Below are 25,850 nucleotides of genomic sequence, written 5' to 3' on the forward strand. Positions count from 1 at the left end.
TCAAAGGTCTCTATCTTGCCTAATATCTTATTCTCTCTTAATCCAAGGCCCCTCAGCTGACTCACTAACTTTTAAAGACCTCCTCATTGCCCTTTCATATATTGAAAGGGAGCTATGTCTCACTTCCAAGTATACGAAGGCTCATTTTATGTGGCTCTTTCATGATGTTTCCCACCCTTCGTAAATTTTCAACCTTGCCCCTGTTTCATAAGAGCTAGAGGCTAGATTGAGGGCACATATTCCCCTGGGACCTTTTTGAGCCTAAACTTCCACCACCCCAAAAAACCTTCCTGAATATTTGAGTTATAGGGGTGGACAATTAATCTGGGCTCTCTCTGATCCTTACCAGGAAATTAAATTAGTACTCCAGGGTCATCTCCACAGATAGTGTGAACTACCAAAAAAAGAGAGATGGAAAACTCCAGTTAGCAAATAGAAAGTCACATTTGGAAATAATAAAATTAACACCATATCCCATGGTGAGGAAATCAGACAATCTCTCCTTGATACTGAACGCCTGCCAAGGATCTAAGCATCATTCAACAAAACCTGTCAGTGTAGCTGCATACCATTCTGTTGCCTGATGGTCTCATTCCTGTTGAAGGTTTTCTTTGGTTTGCAAGCCAGAATTCCAAATGCTCCAAGTAAGCCATTGCTTGAACTAAACCTGGCCAATGTTGAGGCCTACATGCCTTTGGATTGGCTAATATAAGCCCTACAACCCAAAGAGCTCACCAGCTTGCCCCCCAAAAACTGAGGTAAAGGGGCCACAGTAACTGGCCAAATCAGAGGGTCTTCCTAACTTCAGCCACTTTTAATTGGCAAACAACCTTTTGCTCTATTAACAACATAACACCCAAATCATGCCACATAATTTAAACATCTATTTGTAACACAACCCCTTCCCCTTGTTTACACACAAATACCACTGATCTTTACACATACCTTACCAAACTATCTGTGTATGCCCTCCAACAATATAACTGCCACTTTGACCTAAGAAATACATCAAGATGTTGTCAATATCTGTGAGTTTCAACTCATACTTTATAACTCCACTGAGGTATTATTAGGACTCCAGAAATTTAAGATCTATATTCTTGTTTAATCCACATAAACAATACACTTAGTTATAGGCTGGCCTACAAGGACTCCTTCTACTTGTGTTTTTCCTTTCATTATTTTTTTATGATGTTCAAGGTAATTGATCCACTCCTCTCTAAAAGTCTATCATTCTCAAGGTTTACTTAATTTGATTTGAAAGCATCATAGGGCCAATTATATTAGGCAGGTTTCTAGTGAGGCCTAGATCAGGAGATGATTGCCACTAAGAATATAGTTTATTACTCACAGTTCCCAAGACGAAGGTACATGCCATGCCAAGGGAGGCCACTTATGGAAGCACCAGGGTCAGTTAGGAAGCTAAAAGAGAGGGGTTACTGTAGCTTCAATATCTGCCCTACCTGCATATACTGGATATGCCTTGTTTGGAGCAATCCCATAAAATGTGTGGGTCACCTTGCCTTGGCTTCCCTTGTCTCAAACTTCCCTCTCCCTCAGGAGTCCTGTTCCTCCTGGGGGCATGGTCTTTGAAAACAAAACAACCAATCCAGAACCCACACCTCAACCATCTCTACAAAGGCACATAGGCCTCAACATTGGCCAGGTTTAGTTCAAGCAATGAGAGCATCAAGCTCTCATGCTCTGGGCTACTATACACCTATCCCAATCACCCCAGGGTCAGGTACCAGACAAGTAAGGACAGTCCCTATGTCTCAGAGCCCACAGAAATTATTCAAACAAGCCAATCTTAAGTCTGCTTGCCCTGCTTCCCTGGGAGACCACAATCATATTCTTGCCTATGGTAGCCCTTCTCTTTTAGCTTTCTAACTGGCCCTGGTGCTTCCGTAAGTGGCCCTCCCTTGGTCTGTCATGTACCTTTGTCTTGAGAACTGTGAGTAATAAACTGTATTCTTAGTGGCAATTATCTCCTGATTTGTTGGCCTCACAATATCTCACATTTTCCATTTTTTTCACATTTTCTATTAATACACTATATTTAAAAACAGTGGAAGCCAGGTGTGGTGGCTCATGCCTGTAATCCCAGCACATTGGGAGACAAATGCAGGAGACATGCATGAGCCTAGGAATTTGAAACCAGTGTGGGCAACATAGCAAGACTTTGTCTCTACAAAATATAAAAAAAATTAGCTGGGCATGGTGTTGTGTGCCTGTAGTCCTAGCCACTTAAGAGGCTGAGGTGGATGGATTGCCTGAACCCAGGAGGTCAAGATGCTATGATCCATGATTATGCTACTGCAGTTCAACCTGAGTGACAGAGTGAGGCCCAGACTAAAAAAAAAAGTGAGTAATCATGTCATGCAAATACGGAGTTTTATTTTATTTATTTACTATATTTTATTATAAAGATGCAGGGAACAAGTCAGGATTAGGTTACATATATAAGTAATCTACATGCAGGTAAAGTTTGGGCCTCTAACTGATCCTCACTTCCCTTGGATTACAACCAGGTACCTTTTGTGTTGATACATACTCCTTCTCCTCTGGCAGAGTCCCACAACTGCCAATCCCTCCCTTGTGCTATTGTGATTAATGTTCAGGTCCCACTTATGAGTAAGAACTTGTGGTATTTGGTTCTTTGTTTCTGTGACAGATCACTAAGTATGATTGTCTCCAGCTCCATCCAATTTGCTGCAAAGTCCATGATTTTGTCCTCCTTTATGACTGTGTAATATTCCATGATGTATATGTATCACATCTTTCTTTATCCAGTATACTTTCGATGTTTTTGCTATTGTGAATAGTGCAGCTATAAACATGCATGTGCAGGTGTCTGTTTTGTAGAATGATTTGAGTTCCTCTGGGTAAATTCCCAGAAGGGGAATTGCTGGATCATATGGAAGGTCAATTTCTAGCTCCTTTGGAAGTCACCACACTATTTTCCATAGACGTTGGACTAGTTTGCACTTCTACCAACAGTGTAGAAGCATTTCCTTTTCTTCACACCCACACCTGCATCTGTTGTTTTTTAATTTATTAATGATGGCCATCCTTACTAGAGTTATGTGATATCTCAACAAATACAGTTTTCTTTTTCCTTTCTTATCTATACACCTTTTATTTTTTGCACTCGCCTGGACTTCTAGTCTAATATTGAATAGAAGTAATGAGACAGGTCATCTTTGCCTTGTTCCCAATTTTAGAAAGTACCTACTTTTTCAATATTCAGTGCAATGCTAGCTGTAGAGTTTTTAAAGATATATTTTATCAGTTTGAGGAAATTTTCCTCAGTTCCTAGTTTACTGAGGGTGTTAGTCATGAATTGGTATTGAATTTTGTCAACTACTTTTTCAATATCTATTGAAATGTTCATATGGGCATTCCTTTTAGTCTCATTAATATGGCAAATTAGTATGGCAAATTATATTGTTTTACTTTCAAATGTCAAACCAATATTGCATTCCCTTAATGATCCCTGTTTGGTCATGATATTCAGCTTTGTAAATATTCCTGGGTGTGATTTTCTTTTCTTTTCTTTTCTTTTTTTTGAGTTGGAGTCTAACTCTGTTGCCCAGGCTGGAAGGCAGTGGCATACTCACGGACACCCCAGCTTGACCTGCCGGGATCCAGCGATCCTTCCACCTCAACCTTCCAAGTAGCCAGAGCTACAGGTGCACGCTACCACGCCTGGCTAATTTTTTTTTTCATTGTAGAGACGAGGTCTTGCCAAGTTGCCCGGGCTGGTCTCAAACCCGTGGGCCTAGGCAATCCACTTGCCTTAGCCTCCCAAAGTGCTGGGATTACAGACTGAGCCACCAAGCCCAGCCTGGATGTGATTTTCTAAGGGTTTAATAGGATTTTCATGTATATTCATGAGATACGAGTATATCAGTCTTTAGTTTGCCTTTCTTGTCATATCTTTGCTTGGTTTGGCTCTCAAAGGAATACAAGTTTCATAAACTGAGAAGAAAAAAATGTTATTTTGAGTTCTTTAGAAGATTTTGTTTAGAATTAATATTAATTTATTTGATAGAATTAACTAGTGAAGCAATCTGAGAGTTGAGTTCTTTGCTCATTATTTATCTATTTGTTTGTTTTAAGTGTGAAGGCATTTAACTATGGATTCATTTTTTAAATATAGAACTTTGTCAGTGTTCTATTTCTTCTTGCTGTGGATAGTTTATATCTTTCAAGGAATTGTTTCATTTTATCTAGGTTTTGTTGGCACTTTTGAGGTCATAATATTCTTTTATTTGGTGAGGACTTTAATATCTGTAGTGATGTCCACTGTGATTCCTGATATTGGTAATTTTGTCTCATCTCATTTTTCTTAATTAGGTTAGCTAGAGGTTTGATTTTATTTATCTTTTCAAAGAGGCAAATTTTTGTTTTATTGATTTTTCTCTTTGTACTTCTGTTTTCTGCTTCATTGTCTTGCTTTATATTTCCTTTTTGCAGATTTCTGGTTTAGTCGACTCTTTTCTAGCTTCTGAAGGTGAAATCTAAAATTATTGACTATATATCTACTTCTAATATGGACAGTAGATTTATAAATTCTTCTTTATTATCACTTCAGTTGCATAAGCTACTTTTGATATATTGCGTTTTAATTTATCACCATGATTTCTCTTTTGTTTAATCTGCTATTTATGATATAAGGTCTTAAAAGTTGCAGGTGCATCTAAAAGGAATTTATATTCTGTTGCTGTTGGGTGGAGTAATCTATCAATGCCAATTATGCCAAGTTGGTTGATAGTGCTGTTCAGTTCTTTCATGTCTTTATTTTCCTACTCATTTCCACGTTCTTGCTTTTTCCATGTCCTTTCTTTCTGCTTGTTTGATTGCCTACAAAGAAAAGAGCATGGAAGTCTTCAGCTCTAACTGTGACTGTGTCAATATCTTTTTAAATTTCCATCATCTATTCTACATGTGTTTTTTTTTTTGTTTTTTTTTGAGTTGGAGTCTCACTTTGTTGCCCAGGTTTGGTGAGATCTCGCCAAGTTGCCCAGGCGGGTCTCGACCCGCAGGCTCAGGCAATCCACTCACCTCCGCCTCCCAAAGCACTGGCTTACAGGCTGAGCCACTGAGTCCAGCTCTACATGTATTTTAAAGAACCCTAATCAACTGTAAATACATTTGCAATTGTTAGGTCTTCTTGATAAGTTTCTTCTTTATCATTGTGAGAGGTCTTTATTTATACCTGATATCTCTTATTCTAAAGTCTGCTTTTAAAATACAATAATATAGACATTCCAGTTTTGCTTTGATTAGTGTTTACATGATATGTCTCTTTCCATTTTCCTATCTATGCCTTTATGGCTAACTTAGTTTTTGTGTACGACAAACAGTTGGGTCTTGCTATTTACTTATTTATTTATTTGTTTGTTTGAGTTGGAGTCTCACTCTGTCACCCAGACTGGAGTGCAGTGGCCGCTCCCGGCCACCGCAGCCTCGACCTGCTGGGCTCCGGCGATCCTTCCGCCTCAGCCTTCCAAGTAGCTGGGACTACAGGCGCGCGCTACCACGCCCAGCTCATTTTTTGATTTATTGTAGAGATAAGGTCTCGCCTGCCCAGGCGGGTCTCGAACCCACGGGCTCAGGCAATCCACTCACCTCAGCCTCCCAAAGGCGCGGGATTACAGGCTAAACCACCGAGCCCAGCTTTGCTACTTATTATATTTATTTATTTTAGAGTTGTGGAGTACAAGTGGGGATTTACTACTTAAGTAGGTTGCATGCAGGTGAAGTGTAGGCTTCTAACTGGTCCTCTCTTCCTCTGATAGTGGAGCAGGAACCCAGTGTGTTGCCACGTGCCCCTCCCCCTTCTTTCCTTTTTCCCTTAACAGTGTCCAGCATCTGCCAATCCCACCCTTGTGCTAATGTGACCAGTGCTTGGGGCCCATTTATGAGTGAGAACATGTGGTATTCAGTTCTTTGTTTCTGTGATAGTTCAATTAGGAAGGTCTCCCTGTGATAGTTCAATTAGGAAGGTCTCCATCTGCATCCAACTTGCTGCAAAGGCCATGGTTTTGTTCCTCTTTGTCGCTGCATAATATTCTATCATGTATATGTACAACATTTTCTTTATCCAGTACATTTTTGGTGGGCGCATCTGGGTTGGCTCCATGTTTTTGCTATTGTGAATAGTGCTGCAATAAACATGCATGTGCAAGTGTCTTTTTGATGGAATGATTTATGTTCCTTCGGGTATATTCGCAGGAGGATTGCTGGATCCTATGGAAGCTCAATTTTTAGTTCTTTGAGAAAGTGCCACACTGGTTTTCATAGAGGTTGAACTAGCTTCCATTCCCACCAACAATGTAGAAGCATCCCCTTTTCTCTGCAGCTGTGCCAGCACCTGTTGCTTTTTGGTTTATTAGTGATAGCCATCCTTACTGGTGTTAGGTGATGTCTCATTATAGTTTTGATTTGCATTTCTCTGATGATTAACAAGACTGAGCAGTTTTTCCATGTGTTTGTTGGCTGCATGTATGTCATCCTTTGACAAGAGTCTGTTCATGCCCTTTTCCCACTTTTTAATGTTTTTTTTTTTCCTTTCAATTTGTTTGAATTCCTTGTAGAGCCTGGATGTTAGGCTTTTGTCAGATACACAGCTTGAAAATATTTTTTGTCATTCCAGGGAATGTCCATTTACTTTCCTGATGGTTTCTTTTACTGTGCAAAAACTTTTCAGTTTGATAAGGTCTAACCTGTCTATCTTTTGTTGCATTTGCTTTTGAGGACTTGCCATGAATTTATTGACTACACCAACGTCCAGAAGAGTGTTCCCTATGTTTTTGTCTAAGGTTTTTTTTTTTTTTTTGAGTTGGAGTCTCACTCTGTCACCCAGACTGGAGTGCAGTAGCCGCTCCCAGCCACCGCAGCCTCGACCCACTGGGCTCCAGAGATCCTTCCGCCTCAGCCTTCCAAGTAGCTGGAACTACAGGTGCGTGCTACCACGCCTGGCTCTTTTTGATTTATTGGAGAGATGAGGTCTTGCCAAGTTGCCCAGGCGGGTCTCGAACCCGCGGGCTCAGGCAATTCACTCACCTCAGCCTCCCAAAGGCACGGGATTACAGGCTGAGCCACCGAGCCCGGCTTAAGATTCTTATATGAGGTCTGACAGTTAAGTTTATGAACTCATCCTAGAAAAAGTGCTACATACCTCATTGCTAAATATCATTGTCGTCACCTTCAAAGTATTCCCCTTGGGAAGCTATGCACTGACCCCCGCACCTAGTCCACCAGCAATTTTGGAACTCTTATTTTGACTAATTTTGCAATGTATTTTGTCAGTTCTATTTGTCACTGGCCATACTAATCTCTCTTCATCAGTAATCCTTTCTATCTCCTCAGAAAAATGTTTAATCCATTTGAACACTGCTGTTTTCTTCATGGCATTATCCCTATAAACTTGTATTAACGTGCCCCTGATTTCACTCCCACTCTTGCCAAATTTAACAAGAAATTTAATGTTTATTTGCTGCTCTAATGTTTTGTGGCTGCACAACAATAATGAATGACAGTCAGCAAGACACCACCACATGTCGACATGAACACAGCTGTGAAACACTGATATACCAAGGAAAGAAACCTTACTGAGTTGTTTGTACAGTGCTGCCAATGTAAGTGCATGGTGGCAAGTTCAAGAATTTAATTGTCAGACCTTGTAGTTTGAGGTTTTACATTTAAGTCCTTGATACATTTTGAGTTAATTTTTGCAGATGGTGCTAGGTAAAGGTCCAGTTTCAATCTTCTGCATGTGGCTAGCCAGTTTTCCCAGCATCATTTGCTAAATATGGTTTCCTTTCCCCAGTGTTTGCTATTGATGGCTTTGTTAAAGATGAGTTGGTTGAGGAACTGTGTTATTATTTCCAGATTCTCTATCATGTTCCATTGTTCTATGTGCCAATTGGTCCTGTACCGATATGATGTCCTCTTGGTTATTGTAGCCTTGTAATAAAGTTTAACCTCTGGAAGTGTGATACCTCCAGCTTTGTGTCTTTTACTGAGGATTGCTTTGGTTATTCATGTTCTTTTTTGCTTCCATATGAAATTCTGTATTATCTTTTCTAGGTCTGTGAAAAATAATGTTGGCAATTTAATAGAGATTACACTGAATCTGCAGATTACCATGGGTAGGACGGGCATCTTGACAATATTAATTTTTCCAATCCATAAGCAAGGGATTTTTTTCCCATTTGTTTGTATCATCCTTGATTTCTTTGAGCTGTGTTTTGTAGTTCTTATTGTAAAGGTCTTTCACTTCTCTGGTTGGGTGGATGCTAAGATATTTCATTTTTTGTGGCTATTGTTAATGGAATTGTGTTTTTCATTTGATTCTCAGTCTGCTTTTTATTGGTATATAGAAATGCAACTGTCTTTTGCGTGTTGATTTTGTATACTGAGACTTTACCAGAGTCGTTTATCAGTGCAAGGAGGTTTTTTAGATATAGAATAATATTGTCCACAAAAAAGAGATAACTTAACTTCCTCCTTTCCTATTTGGATATTCCTGATTTCCTTCTCTTGCCTGATTGCTCTTGCCAGGACTTCCAGTACTATGTTGAATAGGAAGGGTGACAGTGGACACCCTTGTCTCCAGTTCTTAGGGGAACTTCTTCCAGCTTCTGTTCATTAAGCATGATGTTGGCTGCAGGTTTGTCATAGACGGATGGCTCTTATTGTTTTGAGGAATGTTCCTTTGACGCCTATATGTTCAAGGGTTTTTATCAAGAAGGAATGCTGGATTTTATCAATACTTTTTCTGTGTCTAATGAGGTAATCATGTGGTTCTTGGTTTTACACCTGTTAACACGCTGAATTACATTTATTGTCTTGCAAACGTTGAATCAGCCCTTAGGAATCGAAGCCTGCCTGGTCATGATGGATGATCCTTGAATGTGTTATTGGACACAGTTTGCTAGAATTTTGTTGAGAATTTTTGCATCTATGTTCATCAGAGTAATTGACCTGTAGTTCTCTTTCCTTGTTGGGTCTTTGCCAGTTTGGGGTATCAGGATGATATTAGCTTCATTAAATGAGCTAGGGAGAATTCCATCACTCTTGGTTGCCTGAAATACTTTCAAGAAGATTGCTATCAGCTCTTCCTTGTATGTCTTGTATAATTCAACTGAGAAACCATCTGGTCCAGGATATATATATACATATATATATTTTTTTTTGGGGGGGGGGATGGGGAGATTTCTTATATAACTGAGTTGACTTCCTGGATTATTTTTGGTCTGTTTAGGGTTTCAACTTCCTGTTGTTTCAACCTTGGGAGATTGTGTGATGCCAGAAAATACTCCATTTCCTCTAGATTTTCTAGTCTATTTGCATGCAGATCTTCATAGTAGTCTCTTATAATCTTTTGAATTTCTTTGGGTCAATTGTAACATTGCCTTTTTCATTGCTAATTATGTTTATTTGAACTTTCTCTCTATTTTCATCAATCTGGCCAGGAGTCTGTCAATCTTATTTATCCTTTCAAAGAACAAGTTTTTTTCTTGTTTATCCTTTATATGATATTATTGTCTTCTATTTCCTGCAATTGTGACTCTATCTTAGTAATCTGGAGTTTTCCACTGAAATTAGAGTTTTATCATTCTTGCCTTTCCAGTTCCCTTAGGTGTGATGTTAAGCTGTTTACTTGTGATCCCTCTATTTTCTTGATATGTGCATATAATGCTATGAACTTCTTTCATAACACTATTTTCATGGTATTCCAGAGGTTTTCATATATTGTGTCTTTGTTTTCATTTGTTTCTGGGAATCTTCTTATTTCTGTCTTGATTTCTTTGTTGAACCAGAAGTCATTCAGCAGCATGTTGTTTAGTTTCCATGTCTTTGTGTGTTTTGGGAGGTTCTTGTTGATGGTAATATTAATTTTTATTCCACTGTGATCTAAGAAGATGCTTGGTATTATTTCAACCTTTTGAAATTTGTTCATGCTTGGTATATGCCTGAGAATGTGATCAATCTTGGAGTGTTCTCCATTTTTTGATGAGTGGAATGTATACTCTGTGGTTGTTGGGTGGAGTGTTCTGTAAGATGACTTATTAGGTCCATTTGGTTGAGTGTTGAGTAAAGGTTCTGGATCTCCTTGTTGAATTTTTGCCTCAGTGATATGTCCAGGGCTGTTAGTGGGATATTAAAGTCTCTGACTATTATTGTATGAGTATCGCTGTCCTCTCTTAGTTTATGTAACAATTGTTGTTTTAAAATTCTTGTGTCCCTGTATTGGGTGCATATATTTTTAAGATGGATGTTTATTGCTGGTAGATTGAGTCTTTTCTCACTATTTGGTAAAAAAGTCCTTCCATGTACTTTTTAACTTTTATTGGTTTGAAGTCTGTTTTGTCTGATATAAGAATAGCTACCTCTGTTCTTTTTTGTTTTCCATTTTCCTTGAAGATATAATAGTTTTCCAGTCCTTTACCTTGGGACTGTGAGTGTCCTTTGCAGTAAGATGAGTTTCCTGGAGGCAGCAGAATGTTGGATTATGATTCTATATCCCATTTGCTACTCTATTTTCTTTTAATGGCACATTCAGTCCATTCACATTTAAGTTAATTATTGATATGTGAGGACTTATTCCTGTCATAAGGCTCTTTAGAGGTTGCTTTCCTTCCTTTTTTATTTTTTATTTTTAGATTTTGTGGATGATCTGTATGCTCTGTTAACTCTGTGCTTGCCTATGCTTTTTTGACAGATGGGATCATTATTTTGTTTGCTTCTGTGCTCAAAACTTTCTTAAGCATCTCCTGAAGAGTTGGTCTGGAGGTGGCATATTCTCTTAGGGATTGGATATCTGAGAAGAATTTTAATTCTCCATCATTGATGAAGCTTAGCTTAGCAAAGAAGGAAGGTCTTGGCTGGAGTTGTTTATTAAAGATGGGATTTCAGTCCCTTCTGACTTGCAGGGTTTTTTGCTAAGAAGTCTGCTGTAATTCTGATGGGTCTTCCCAGTTGGTAGTCTGGTCCTTCTCTCTAGCTGCTTTTAGGAGTTTTTTCTTTCAAGCCTACCTTGTGGAGACAGATTACTATGTGTCTTGTGTGTCCTGGGGATGGTCTTCTGTTGTAATACCTTGCAGGGTTTCTCTGAGTCTCCTGTGTTTGGATGATTGCCTCTAGTGACATATGGGAAATTTTCTTGGATGACCTCATGGAAGACTTGTTCCAGGGTGATCCATTTTGGGGATAAAATCAATCATACATTTGGTTTCTTTACATAGTCCTACACCTCTTGTAGACTTTGCTCATTTTTTTGAGCCTTTTCTCCTTGTTTTTGTCAGATGGGTTAGTTCAATATTTTGATCTTCAGTCTCTGAGATTCTTCTCTCTGCCTGGTTGATTCTGCTTCCTAGGCCTGTGATTGTGCTTTGAAACTCCAGGAAGGAATTCTTTCCAGGATTTCAGATTGGACCTTTCTTATATTGACCATCTCAACAGATTCTGTGGCCTGGGTAATCTTTGCTTCCAACTTCTAGTGGTTTTCCCTAACCATTTTAGTCATCCATTGTCTGAATTCCATGTCTGTCATCAAAGACAGGTCATTCGGGGTGGATTACATTGTTTGGGGACTGCTTTTGTAGGTGATGCCTCATTAAGACTTTGGGGATTGCTGGTGTTTTCTGCTGGTTCTTCCTCATCTGTGAAGAGCTACTCTTCTCTTTTTTAATTATGTTTTAGTTTTGTTGTTTTGCAGTTAGATATGGTCTAGTTGCCCTGGGGTCTTTTCTGGCATTCAAAATAGTTCATACAGGGAAAGACAGTAGGGGGGATTTTATTCCTGCTCCATCACTCTTGCTGGGTAGTGCTCAGAACTCAAAGTGACTTTGTATTGCAGAGTTTCTCCCATGGTCAGGCCAACCAGACTGTTTTCCAACCCCTGTTGCAAGCTCTTTGTGGGGATCTGGAGGGGTAATAGGTCCCTACCAGCTGGCAGCCTACCAAAGTTTTGGCATCATTCACAGGCCAGAAGTGTTCTCACTTGGGAGGGCCTCTAGATGCCTTTTGTGACTTGCCTTCCCCCATTTTTTTTTTAAAGAGAGACAGGGTGTCACTCTTTCACCCAGGCTGGAGTGCAGTGGTGCTGTCAGGGCTCACTCCAGCCTAGAACTCCTGTGTTCAAGCAATCTTCCCACCTCAGCCTCCTGAGTAACTGGGCCTGTGCCACCAACCCCAGGTAATTTTTTTTTTTTTTTTTTTTTTTTTTTGCCGAGATGGGGGTCTTGCTATGTTGCCCAGTCTGGTCTTGAAGTGATCACCCTGCCTTGATCTCCCAAAGTGCTGGGATTACAAATGTGAACTACCATGCCTGGGTCTTGCTTTTTTATGCAATATCTATTATGATTTCTGATTTTTAATTGAGGCATTTAGATCATTTAAACTTAATATAACCACCACCATACTCAGTATACAAAACAGTTCCTTCACACCAAAAAACTCCCTTATTCTATCTTTTTATAGTCACTCCTTATCACACTTATCACTCCTGGAAACCAATGATATGTTCTCTACCACGATAGTTTTGTCTTACCAAACGTGCCATTCAAATGAAATTACACAGTATGTAATGTTATGTGACTGGTTTCTTTCATTTAAGATAAGGCTTCTGAGATTTATCAAAGTTGTTGTGTATAACAATGGTTCATTTCCTTTTATTGCTGAGTGGTATTTCGTTGTATGGATATACTGTAGTTCACTCGTTGGCACTTTAAAGGGTCTTTGGGTTGTTTCCAGTTATTGATCATTGTGAATAAGGCTGCTATAAACTTTTGTGTACAGGTTTTAGTGTGAGCATGTTTTTATGTCTCTAAGAAAGACTGCTGAGAAGAATATATGAGAGTATTTTAAAGTTTGTTATAAAATTTCGACTATTTTCCACCAAAGTGTCAGTCTTAAGATAATAACCCATTCATGAGAGCAGAGCCCTCATGACTTAATCACTTCTTATAGGCCTTAACAATGTCTTCACAGTGGCAATTAAATTTCAACATGAATTTTAGTAGGGACATTCAGACCTTCACAGTGTCTGTACTCTGTTATATTGGCCCAGCAATGTATGAGACCTGCAATTGCTCTGGGACCTCATGAGAACTTGGCATCTTCCTGTATTTTTAAAAGTTATTATCATTAACTTTTAGAGAGGGTCTCGCTCTGTCACCCAGGTTAAAGTGCAATGGTGCAATTATAGGCAATCTTGAACACCTGAGCTCAAGGGATTTCCCTGCCTAGGCCTCCCAAAATGTTAGGATTACAGGCATGAACCATAGTACCTAGCCTTGTTTCTATTTTTTTATATAAGCCATTCTAACATGATAGGCAGTAGAATATGATTGTGGCTTTTTATTTCTCTGACTGCTATGATGTTGTACCTCCTGTCATGTACTTATTTGCAATTATTATATCTGCTTTGGTTAAGTATCTGATGTCTTTTGCACATTTTTAATTGGGTTTTCCTATTGTTGATTTTGAAAGTTTGTATTGTTGAGTTTTGAAAGTTCTTTACATACTATAGAGAAAAGTTCTGTTTTGAATGTGTGGTTTGCAAATATTTTCTTCTAGTTTGTAGCATTCCTTTTCATTCTCTTAACCTTGTCTTTTACAGAGCAGGTGTTTTTGAGTTTAATAATAGCCAATTTATCAATATTTTTATCTATGGATTGTGCTTTTGTTATCAAGTCTAAGAACTCTGCCTAACCCCAGGTCACAAAGATTTTCTATGTTTTCTTCTAAAAATTTTAATATATTTTGTAGTCAGATCTATAAATAATTTGGAGTTAATTTTTGCATAAGGCATTATGCATAGGTTGAGCTTTATTATTTTGTACACAGAGATTGATTATTTAAACACCTCTTGTTGAAAGAATGTCCTTTCTGATTGAATTACTTTTGCATCTTTGTCAAAATCATTGTGTTACTTATCAAATTGTGTTACTTTGTCAAAATCAAAATCTCTTTCTGAACTTTCTATTTCTATTCTGAACTTTCTATTCTATTCCACTGATCTATATGTCTATCGCTTCACTGTTATCATAGTCTTGATTACTGTGGCTTAGAGTATCTCTTAAAAACATGTGGTGTGATTCTTTCAACTTTATTCTTCTCTAAACAATTTTTCTTTTTATTATTTGAGTCCCTTGCCTTTAGATATAAACTTTGGAATTAACCAGTCTAAACTAAAAAAAAATACTGCTGGAACTTTAACATTGCATTAAGTCTGCAAATCAATTTGGGAATAATTGACATCTTTCATAGGTTGAGTCTTCTAATTCATGAACACTATATTTCTCCTCCATTATTTATGCGTTCTTTGGTTTCCTTCCATTAGTGTTTTGTTGTATTTGGTGTACAAGTTCTATATATGTTGTTAGATTTATACCTAAGCATCTAATTCTTTATTCTAATTAACATATCATAGTTGTACATTTTCATGGGATACATGTGATGTTTGATACATGCATACAATGTCAAATCAGATCAAATCAGAGTGACTGGAATATCCATCACCTCAAGTACATATCATTTTTTTGAGCTAGGAATATTCTAAGCCTTCTCTTCTAGCCATTGTGAAATATACTATACATTATTGTTAACTATAGTCACTCTATTGTGCTATCACACATTAGAATGTATTCCATCTGTGGTAATTTTGTACTCATTAACCAACCTCTCTTCATGCCCATTGCCCTCTATCTTCTCAACCACTACTACCATGCTACTCACTACCTCCATGAGATCATTTCTTTTTAGCTTTCCCATATAAACAAGAGCATGCAATATTTGTCTTTCTGCCTGGCTTATTTTACTTAACATAATGACTTCCAGTTCTATTCATGTTGCTGTAAATGACAGAATTTCATTCCTTTTTATGACTGAATAATATTCAATTGTGTATATATGTACCACATTTTCTGTATCCTTTCATATGTTGATAACCCTTAGGTTGATTCTATATCTTGACTATTGTGAATAGTGCTGTGATCAACATGGGGTGCAAGATATCTCAATATACTGATTTCCTTTCTTTTTGTGATATGCCTACTAGTGAAATTGGTGAATCATATGCTGGCCTTACTTTTACTTTTTTGAGGAATTTCCATACATATTTTAATTTTTTTGGAGTTGGAGTCTCACTCTGTTGCTCAGGCTGGAGTGCAATGGCACACTCACGACCACTACAGCCTTGACCTGCTGGGCTCCAGCAACTCTTCTGCCTCAGCCTTCTAAGTAGCTGGAACTACAGGTGCACGTAACCATGCCCGGCGAGTTTTTTTGATTTATTATAGAGATGAGGTCTCACCATGTTACCCAGGCTGGTCTTCAACCTGTGGGCTCAGGCAATCCTCTTACCTCGGCCTCCCAAAGTGCTGGGATTATAAGCGTGAGCCACTGCGCCCAGCCTACCTGTGTTATTATAATTAAAGTGATTTTCTTGTAAACAACCCATAGTCTCGTCATTTTTAAAAACATTTGATTCTGGCAATCTTTGTATTTTAATTGTTTTTAGACTTTAATTGTTTTTAGACTGTTTATATTTACTAAAATGTTTGGAATTCCCTTCGGTTTAGAATTATGTCTTTTTTTTTTTTTGAGCTGGAGTCTCACCCTTGTGGCCCAGGCTGGAGTGCAGTGACATGCTCACGGCCACCGCAGCCTCAACCTGCTGGGCTTAGGCAATCCTTCCGCCTCAACCTTCCAAGTAGCTGGAACTACAGATGCACGCCACCACACCTAGCTAGTTTTTGTGATTTATTGTAGAGACAAAGTCTCACCAAGTTTTCCAGGCTGATCTCAAACCCCTGGGGCTCAGGCAATCCTCTCACCTCGGCCTCCCAAAGTGCTGGGATTACAGGCTGGGCCACCATGCCCGGCCATGTCTACTATTTTTATTATGCTTGTTTCCCGTTTCTATTTCCTGCCTTCTTTTGGACACGAACAATTTCACAGAAAAGAACATTGGACAAAGCCATTTTGTTACCATGATAGATGTAGAAAAAAACAAGGCCACTCTGCAGTCATGTCTCAACAAAGGCAAAACACAATTATCCAAATGACAAAAATGGCCAACCAGCCACCTCTCCTGGCTGTCTGCTGCTTCTTGGTTGAACCTTCCCTCCTTCTACTTAAGATGTATTAAAGCCATACTTCTTTAAACCAAGGCCTCCCTCCTCTGAATCACCTAACTCAAGTCCAAATCACCTACTGAGTTATCCTGTTTATGGTGTATGTTCTCCCTTTCTGCAATGAATAATAAATCTAAATCGTTTGACTACCCAGCAAGGATGCTCCTGGCGGCATTGACAGAAGTAGAAGAGAAATAGAAGTTCCTCATAATTCCACTGAAGTCCTGTCTTGGACCGGGACCCTTGACTTGGTCATAGTGTGCACATCTGAATCCCAGGGTCTTTACCTAGGTATTCAAGGTGCTGTCCTTCTCATGCCTGAAGGGCAAGTTTGTGCAGAATTTAGGTGAGAGTTCATGAATCTCAGTGAGTTTATTCCATTCTTCTGGGATTAAGGCTCCTTGGGAGTTTTGTGATCATTAGCTGATGAGATTTGAATTGTGTCAAATGGGTGCAACTGTTTCCCAACTTTCTAACACCTGTTCCTGTGATCTGTTAGTTGATAAAGGATGAGCATAGGTCTCCTAAGTTTTCTCAAGTTGCTACAGAGGCTGAGGAGTTCAGAAGGTCTCCTCAGACAGGTATTTTGGACACACACTTTGCTTCAGGTCACTATCGAAACCTTGTAGGGATGTCTTACTTGTTTTTGTGTCTGTAGGAATTGATTTATTTAGTTTCGTCTGCCCTAATAACTGGCCTTAGGCTTGGCTTCAGAGACACAAGGATGTATGTCATCCTTACATACAGTTGATTCTCATGAGGTCTTTCCAATATAAAACTGCTCCTTCCAGGCTTACCAACCTGCTCCCTTTATGTTTTATCACTATAATAATAACTTGTACACTTCTCTGTCATCATTTCACAAGGGACAGTTTAGAATTAAGCTGGACCACTTTGAACCATTGTGTTGCCTTTGTCCCTTTATCAAAGGTAAGTTGACTGTGTGGGTCTATATCTGGGTTCTCTGTTCTGTTCCACTGAACTCTGCTTCTTCACTGATACCACCCAGTTTTGATTAACGTAGCTTTATAGTAAGTCTTGAAGTTGGGAAATTCCAATCTCTAATGTTCTTCAATACTGTGTTGGCTATTATGGCTCTTTTGCTTTTTTGCATACATTTTAGAATTAGTTTGTCAACATTCCCAAAATAACTTGCTGGAATTTTCTACATTGACAGTAATGTCATCTGTGAACAGAGTTTCATTTCTTCTTCCCCAATCGGCATTCCTTTTCTTGTCTTACTGCATTAGCTAGGAGTTCTAGTACAATATTGGATAGAAATTGTGTAAGGGGATATCCTCACCTTGTTTCCAATCTTTGGGGGAAAGCATCTAGTTTCCCATTATTAAGTATTAGCTATAGGGCTTTTTTTTCTTTTTTAAATCAAGCTGAGCTGGTTCCCTCTATCCCTAGTTTGCCTTTTTTTTTTTTTTTAAAATATGAATGGATGTATTTTGTCCAGTACTTTTTTCAGTAGGTACTGATATGATCATGTGATTTTTCTTTAGTGTGTTGAATTGGTAGATTATGTTCATTAGTATTCAAATGTCTTTTTAGCTTTGCGTACCTGAAATAATCCTAGCTGGTCACAGTGTATAGTTCTGTAACTTATACATTATTGTCAATATTTTTTTTGAGAATTTTTACATCTTTATTCATTATAGATAATAATCTATGGTTTTCTTTTGGGTTATGCCTTTATTTGGTTTTGTTATTTGGGTTACAGTGACCCCATAGAGTGTTGCCTCTGCTTCTATTTTCTGAAATATATTTGTAGAAAATTGGTTTAATTTCTTCCTTAAATGTTTGGCAGACATCACCAGTGAATCTGTCTGGGTCTTTTCAATTTTTTTTGGAAAAATGATCAATTATTGGTTTATTTCCTTTGGTACAGACCTATTGAGATTATTTGTTTTTCCTTATAAGCTTTGGTAGAAATGTGTCTTTCAAGGAGTTGGTCCATTTTATCTAAGTTATCTTCAAGTTCACTGATGCTTTTCTCTGCCATTTCCATTCTGCTACTACAGGTATCTAGATAATCTATCTCAGATATTGTATTTTTGTTATAGAATTTCCATTTGGTTCTTTTTTTCTATTTCTCAGCTGACATTTCCTATCGTTTCCATATATGTAATTTGAGTTGGAGTCATTCTGTCACCAGTGTCATGATCACAGCTGCTGCAGCCTGGACTTGCTGGGCCCAGGTGATCCTTCCACCTCAGCCCCCAAGTAGCTGGGACTACAGGCATGCACCACGATTCCTCGCTAATTTTTTGATTTATTGTAGAGATGAGGTCTTGCCATGTTTCCCTGGCTGGTCTTGAACTCCTGGGCTCAGGCAATCCACTTGTCTTGGCTTCCTAAAGTGCTAGGATTACAGCATGAGCCACCACAACTGGCCTATAATTTTCATTTTTAAAGCATACTTGCAACAGCTTTTAAAAATCTGTCTAATAATTACAACATCTAGATTGTTTCAAAGTTGATCATCACTTTTTTCCTTAAGAATGAATCATATTTTCCTGTTTTATGTGTCAAGTAATTTTAGATTGTATCCTAGATATTCTGATTAATATGCTGAGGAACTCTGGATTATATTGTTCCTTCAAAGAGTATTGCTTTTTAAAATATGTTTATCAGGCACTTCAGTTAACTAGACTGAGACTTCTTCCTTTCCTATAGGTGGCAGGTCAAAATTCACTTCAATTCTCTTAGCATTGTCTTGGTTGCTTTAAGTCTGCTCTACCCTTATAGAGATTTGGTAAGCATTTAGACACAGAATTTGGGATTTCCCTTCTCTGGGCCACTGTTCTCAGGGTATTCTCCCAACATCATTTTCTAATAGCATTGTGTTGGCCTTGAACTCTCTTTATGAGCTTTTAAGTCAGCCAACTGCAGGTGTTCCATCAGAGTTTTGGCTGCTGTAAACAGCGCAGTCTGGGACTTGCTGTGTCAGCCTGAAATCCGCAAAGAGTAGAAAACTCTCCCTGTGTCATAATGTTCGAGGGATTGAGGCCACCTCTGGGATTTAGGATTTACCTGCTCTCGTTTACTCTCCAGTGCCTTTGTATACACTCTCTCTCATGTACATCAATACCGGGGTTGCCAAAAATGTATACACATTTTAAGTTATCTATGTATTACTTTTCAAAGCTGAAGCGAATTACGGTAGCAATGTGTAGTATGTTGCTCGCTCAAAAGATGGCATTAATCAGATGAATGCTAGCATCACTGTGCGACAGGCAGAATGGTCAAAGAAAATGGTGGAAGCACAGTTGTCAACTGAGGAATGCAAGACCATTTTGAAGGGGTATGTGAAAATCGAGAACATTGTGGAAGTGCAACAATGGAGGTGTGAGTATGCAACACGCCTAACAACTGCACTCATTCGTGGTAGGTTTGAGACGCATGGCTCTGTGTGTGATGTGCACGAGGCGAGGAGGCCTCGCACAGCAACAAATCGGGCAGCAGTTTGCCATGATCAGAAGTGTCTGGACACTGATGGCGACCACTTTGAGCACCTCTTGTCATTGTAGAGTCAAATGTGACTTGTTTCTGTCTTTTGTAATCTGTATATGTTGAGTATTACCATTTTTTTCAACTTAAAACATTTTATTCTTAGAGTTTGGGAATAATATTTCATTCCATATTAGGTTGGTTGTTTAATTACAATTTTTAATTTTTTTCTTGACTTTGTTATATGTAAAACTATAAGGAAAAAAATATATGAAAAGAAATGCTAGGATTTGAGTATAAGATGGAGGTTTATAGAAAAGTTAATCCTGTATGTCATTTTTGGAACCACTTTGAACCCTATTAAAGTGCTACAGTTCTTTAATTGTTCTAAATTTTACGGTGCCCGTTTTGGTCTATTATATTTATGTCATATGCACTGCATTTTTACTTTTTAGTAATGCATGCTAATTGGTAAAAAAAATTATTGCAATGTGTAATTCAGACACAAGCACAGATTTTCATCCACATCAGACTCTCCTCTCCAAAGGAGCTACTTTAACATTTTAGTATGCTTTCTTCTAAAAAGTTACGTGAATTTTTGAGCAAAGATCTATATGATTCATAATTTTGAAAAAAATTCATCCATTACATTGTTAAACCTTAGACTAATTTTCAGTTACTCAACATGTTGTTACTTGAGTCTATTTACGTCTCATTTACTTTTCTGTAAGTAGATGTAACTTTTCAAAAATGAGGTCAATTTCCCAACTTTTATGTCATTCTTCAAAAACATCAACACTCTCAAGACAATGTGTGTACACAGTGCACCAAACAACCTTCAAATTTCGGCATGTGGAACATAAAATGGTGGGCCTGGATTAGTTTACTTGGATCATAAGAAAGAACATACATGAAGAACTGAAATCCTTTTCTCAGTACAGACAACATTATATCTGCATAGCATTTGCAGTCACCTGAATTAATAGCCACTAATGCCCCTCTATCCCAAAATAGTTGCCAATGTTTGTCCTGGGAAGATAAAAAATGTTGCAACAGTACAATGAGATGTTCCCCGAGGAACTCTTAAATACTTTGGCTCCTGGAATTTTGGTGATCGGTTCTTTTAAGAAAGATTTTGCTCTGTAAAAAATTCTTGTATCCCAAGTTCACTGATTTCCACACCAACTACACTGTGTCCCCGGTCTGCAAACCATTTCATCTCAACTGCTTTTCCACAAAGAGGAAAAAATATCCTCAGTCCTCTCTCACCTTTGAGAAAGGTCTCCAAATGCTTTTTTAATAGTTGATGTCCTTGTTCTTGATGAAATCCAATATTGTGTTCACCCACCTGTCTGGCCATTGTTCCAATTAGTATTTGGGTTTTTTGTACCTCAGTATCAGGGTACTCTTCAATATCAAGTAAAGTATTACCCGTAGTTGCGTAAACACTCTTGCTCACAAATGTACTTAGTCTTCACTTCTGCTTCCTGAACCCCATGTCAGAGCACAGATTGCTGGGTTGTCCATGCTTGCTAGGAACCTCCATTCTGGGGATTCTATTTTCCACCCGTACCCACTCTATGCCCTGGGGAACCTCCCCCACCCACAGTGGGTTGCCTGCCACTCGAGTTTTACAATTTTAATACAGGTTTTTCCTTTCTTGAAATGTGTATACATTTTCTGGCCATCCTCTGTATATAGAGATGTGCAAATATATAACATTTTAATATTTAGCCAAGTTTGTGCTTGCTATCTGTCGAAATTTTGGTGAAATAGGAACTACATATTCATATCAGAATACTTCCATCATTCTTACTACATCTTTCATAGGTACTTGTTCACATCTATCCCACTGACCCTCTGGAGCAGTGCTTACCCATAAGGTCAGCACTTCACAATTCACAAAATGTTTCACACAAACCTTTTCATGGCAACTGGCCAGTCTTCAACGTCTGAAATTATTTTTTTAATTTTTATTTATTTATTTATTTTTGAGTTGGAGTCTCACTCCATGGCCCAGACTGGAATGCAGTGGCCACTCCTGGCCCCCGCAGCCTCGACCTGCTGGGTTCCGGCGATCCTTCTGCCTCAGCCTTCTGAGTAGCTGGAACTACAGGCGCGCGCCACCATGCCCGGCTCATTTTGATTTATTGTAGAGATGAGGTCTTGCCAAGTTGCCCAGGCGGGTCTCGAACCCATGGGCTCAGGCAATCCACTCACCTCAGCCTCCCAAAGGTGCGGGATTACAGGCTGAGCCACCGAGCACGGCTGAAATTATTTTTTAAAAATCCCTAGGTGTGTTGGCATTATTACTGAACCAGCCCTATTCTCAGCAGCATGGTGGCATTCTTTCTTCAGTGGAAGACAAAAACTGGAGTTGGAGTTGCTGTGTTAGGAATGTATTTAAGCCGGTTTATCTGAACTAGTCACTCTAGCTTGCTTCATCATACATTCCCAACCCAATTTGCTCTTGCCCCTCTCTTCTATAATGACTAGAACAATCAACATTCTTTCAGTTTTCCTTGCCGCTAGAAGTTGACATGAGACACATTTCTTTGCAATGGGACATAAACAGAATTCTGCTTTTTCAAATATATGGAAAAAACCTTGACTGGCAAAAAGGACATGAAGGAGGTAACGGAGAGTAAAAAGGTGGCTGAAGCAATGATGTCAGGTCCTTGTGAGATATCGAAGTGAGAACAAAAGAGAAAGTGAGCTGGAAAAATAATTGCTAACTACAGAGCTGAATGCTTGAGTATGTGATTATGGATTTCCTTTTTCACTGTTTACTGGTAATAATATGCTATCATGGGAGTCAGTGGTTGACTGAGGCAGTAGAAGACAAGGTCATTGGTGGCACGGGGGCCAAGGAACTGAGAGGCCAGCGTTCTGGAAGTGGCTAACAGTAACCTGTAAGTACTGTGACAAGAATAGTGGCAAAGGAATGAGACTGATCTTGGAGACAAAATATTCAAGGAAAGGGAACAAATAACCACAGCTTGGTGGATGACTGGATGAAGAAGGAATAGTGGGGGGTATACAGTTTGATGACATAAAAATTAATGCTGGGCGGGGGCAGACTTGGAAAGAGAAGATCATAGTTTGGAAAGGGCAATAAGCGAGAAAGCCCTGTTCAGGCCTAGTGGGACAGGGGTGTGAGAGAGAAAATAGACCACTTAGAAGAGCTGAAGAGACCTGCGGTGGGGGTTGGGGGCGACCAATGCTCTTCACTGACATTTCAGAGGAGTTATGAAGCTGCCCCCTTCACAGGCAGACCACCCCCGCTACCCCCAGCAAAATGTTCAATTCTCAAAGCAACTAAACCAACTGCCGAACTTGGTGGTAAACTAAATTTATCTGACCCTAAAATTCTATACTCATTAGCTCTTTCTTTTTATTGTGCATATTTTTAAATCTTAGGAATTTCAAATATAAAGGAAAATACAAGAAACTATTAAATATGTTCAAACCACCAGATGTAGTAAGTCCACCCAATTTCTGCCATGTCATATAATCTCTCCATTCCTGTGGCACATCTACTCAGAAGGATATAATGCAGTCATTAAAATTAATTTCATGAAAAATATAGAACAGTGAAAAGTACTTACATATTTCTAGGGAGTTAAATGAAAGCTATTTAATAAAAATGTCTGAATATAAGGAAATAAATAAAAACAAAAACATATCAGGGTACTGATAAATTACAGTTTCATCTTTAATCTCTATTTCCCAATTTTTACAAATCAAAAAATGGGAGGGACCTGGAGGATAATATAAAGATAAAAGAGAACTGAACTTTATTTCAAATAAATAATACAATAGATCAATTGGGGGGAATTAAAAAAAAAACTTGGCCAATTAACTTTTAAACAAAGTACTTTATCTATAAATACTTGGTCTAAAGAGAAAAAAAGGCCCCCAAACAAATCTTGAACACAAAGTTGTTTTTTTTTTCCAGTGACGTTATTTAACAACTGTAAAACTATTTGCTCTGTACTGAAAGTCTGAACAAATAAGTAAATATATCGATGATATTGGGGGTCAATTTCTGGCTCTTGGAAAAATATAGAATGAGGGGGGAAAAAACCTTAGAAAGATTGCTGCAATACCTATTTAAAACTGGAGGGATCAGTATTTTACACACACACACACACACACACACACACAAAGGACTATTATCCCAATAATGCTGACTGCACAGCACCCATATCTTGGTTTCTAAAGGCCATTCCCCACTAAAAGGAATCAGCACTCTATAGGTGCTGAGTGAGGGAATATACAAGATAAATCTAATATCTTATTGTACCAGAAAATGGGTTAATGACGACAGAGACTATGAGCACAAAGAGGAAAAGTTCTTGTAACAGCAGGATGCCAACTGCTAAAATACAGAAGGAAAGATGGAGTAAGAAAGTCAACAATTTGCAATCACACAGTAATCACGGATTCAGAAAAGAATCATCAATGATCACTAAAATTAGGTGAAAGACTAATGAGGTAGTTGCACAGTCCCAAAGATCTCCCCACAAATTACTAATTTCAAATGCAAAACAATTTTACAATGAATAAACTGGCAGGACTGGTTTATTCAAGTGATAAAAACTAACATCACCAAGGTGGAGGCTGATGTTAGTTTTTAACACTTGAATAAACCGGTGCCTGCCAGTTTACTCACTGTAAAATTGTTTTGCATTTGAAATTAGTAATTAAGTGATCTCTCACAGAAACAAAGACCTGAGTATCACATGTTCTCACTCATAAGTGGACCTTGAACAACTATCGTGATACCATAAGAAAAGGATTGACAGTGGTGGGAAACTATGGGGGGGGCAGGGAGGTGGGATTAACCATAGTCACTATCTGTCTGGGGACGGGGTAGGGGGGAAAGATGACACACCTTATCAACAAGGGTACCTACACAATGCATATTTGTATACCTAACCCTTAACTGCACCCCACAATTTTAAAATAAAAAATATACATGAAAAAACCCCTAACATTACCAACAAAACAAACGCAACGTGTTTGTTGTGATGCACTAAGAAGTATGTATCATTTGTGTAGTACTCAGGCCACGAACATTTAACTTGAATTTAATCATGACGCATCAAACCTAAACTTAGGGATGTTCTGCAAAATAACTGGCCTGTACTCTTCAGAAATACCCATTTCATGAAAAAAAAAAAAAAAAAAAGCTGTGAACTAATACAGATTAAAGGCCAAATAAACATGACAATTAAATGCAGGGCACAATACATTTTATAGATTGGATCCTAAAATAGAAAAGGCTATAAACATTTTATAGGACTTTGAGATTTTAATAAACTCTGTAGATCAGGAAATATTACTGTATCAATGCATAATGGTCTTCAAACATTGACAAATTCTTTTACTTTCTCCCTGATCATGGATAGGCTTTTGTGGCTGGCCCAGCGAACTATTAGTAACGGAGGCAGAAGTTACATTATAATTTCCAAGGCTAGATTAGAAAAGGACATATTATTCTGGCTCTTCCCAAGATAATAGCTTTGCGCTACCATGTAATGTCGACCGTGAAGTCACTATGCTAAAGAGGCCACATGCCTGAAGAACCAAAATTGTGGCATTCTCTCACCTCAGGCACTAGACGTGGGAATGAACAGGTCTGACGGCAATCACATTAGAGACCTCAAAGATATTTGGGGATTTTTTTGTATTATTCTTCCATCCTTTCTGGTTGTTTAGAATATATTCCAAGTAAAGGTTTTAAAAACATTACAAAAAGAGAAACGTAAAACAAAAAAAATACTGTACTACCCTCTTTAAAGGCAGTAACAAGACCGTATAGATACACATATGTTCACATGCACACCACATGCATATACACACAACCATACAAAATCCTGTTTCCGTTCAAGTTTCCAAGCATATCCTGGGTATCTGCCAATGCCAATAATTATAAACTTACCTTCTCTTACCTCATCCTGCAGTGTTCTACTGAAAAGGTAAGTCATAAAGTATTTTCTCAATACAACTTATGAATGCAGTTTGCCATTTCCAACAATGCAACAATGAACACTCTGTTGTGTACATCCATAACACAGGCTTACATGCTATGAGATACAGCAACCAAGAAAGATTAAGCTATAAGGGATTTTCATTTATGCATGATTTCGTTTCAGTTTTAATGCTTTGGTCAAATTGATCAGTCACTGTAAAAAAAAAATTTTTTTTTTGAGTTGGAGTCTCACTCTGCCACTC

At 38.4% G+C, this 25,850-nt stretch overlaps 1 pseudogene; it reads right to left on the bottom strand.

The window, feature by feature from the left end:
* Positions 1–20,326: 20,326 nt before the first annotated feature.
* Positions 20,327–25,603, bottom strand: LOC103256999 (annotated as a pseudogene).
* Between the last annotated feature and the right edge of the window lie 247 nt (positions 25,604–25,850).

The sequence above is a fragment of the Carlito syrichta genome, unplaced genomic scaffold, assembly GCF_000164805.1.
Source record: "Carlito syrichta isolate Samal-C Ts95f unplaced genomic scaffold, Tarsius_syrichta-2.0.1 Scaffold79488, whole genome shotgun sequence".
Classification (NCBI taxonomy): Eukaryota; Metazoa; Chordata; class Mammalia; order Primates; family Tarsiidae; genus Carlito; species Carlito syrichta.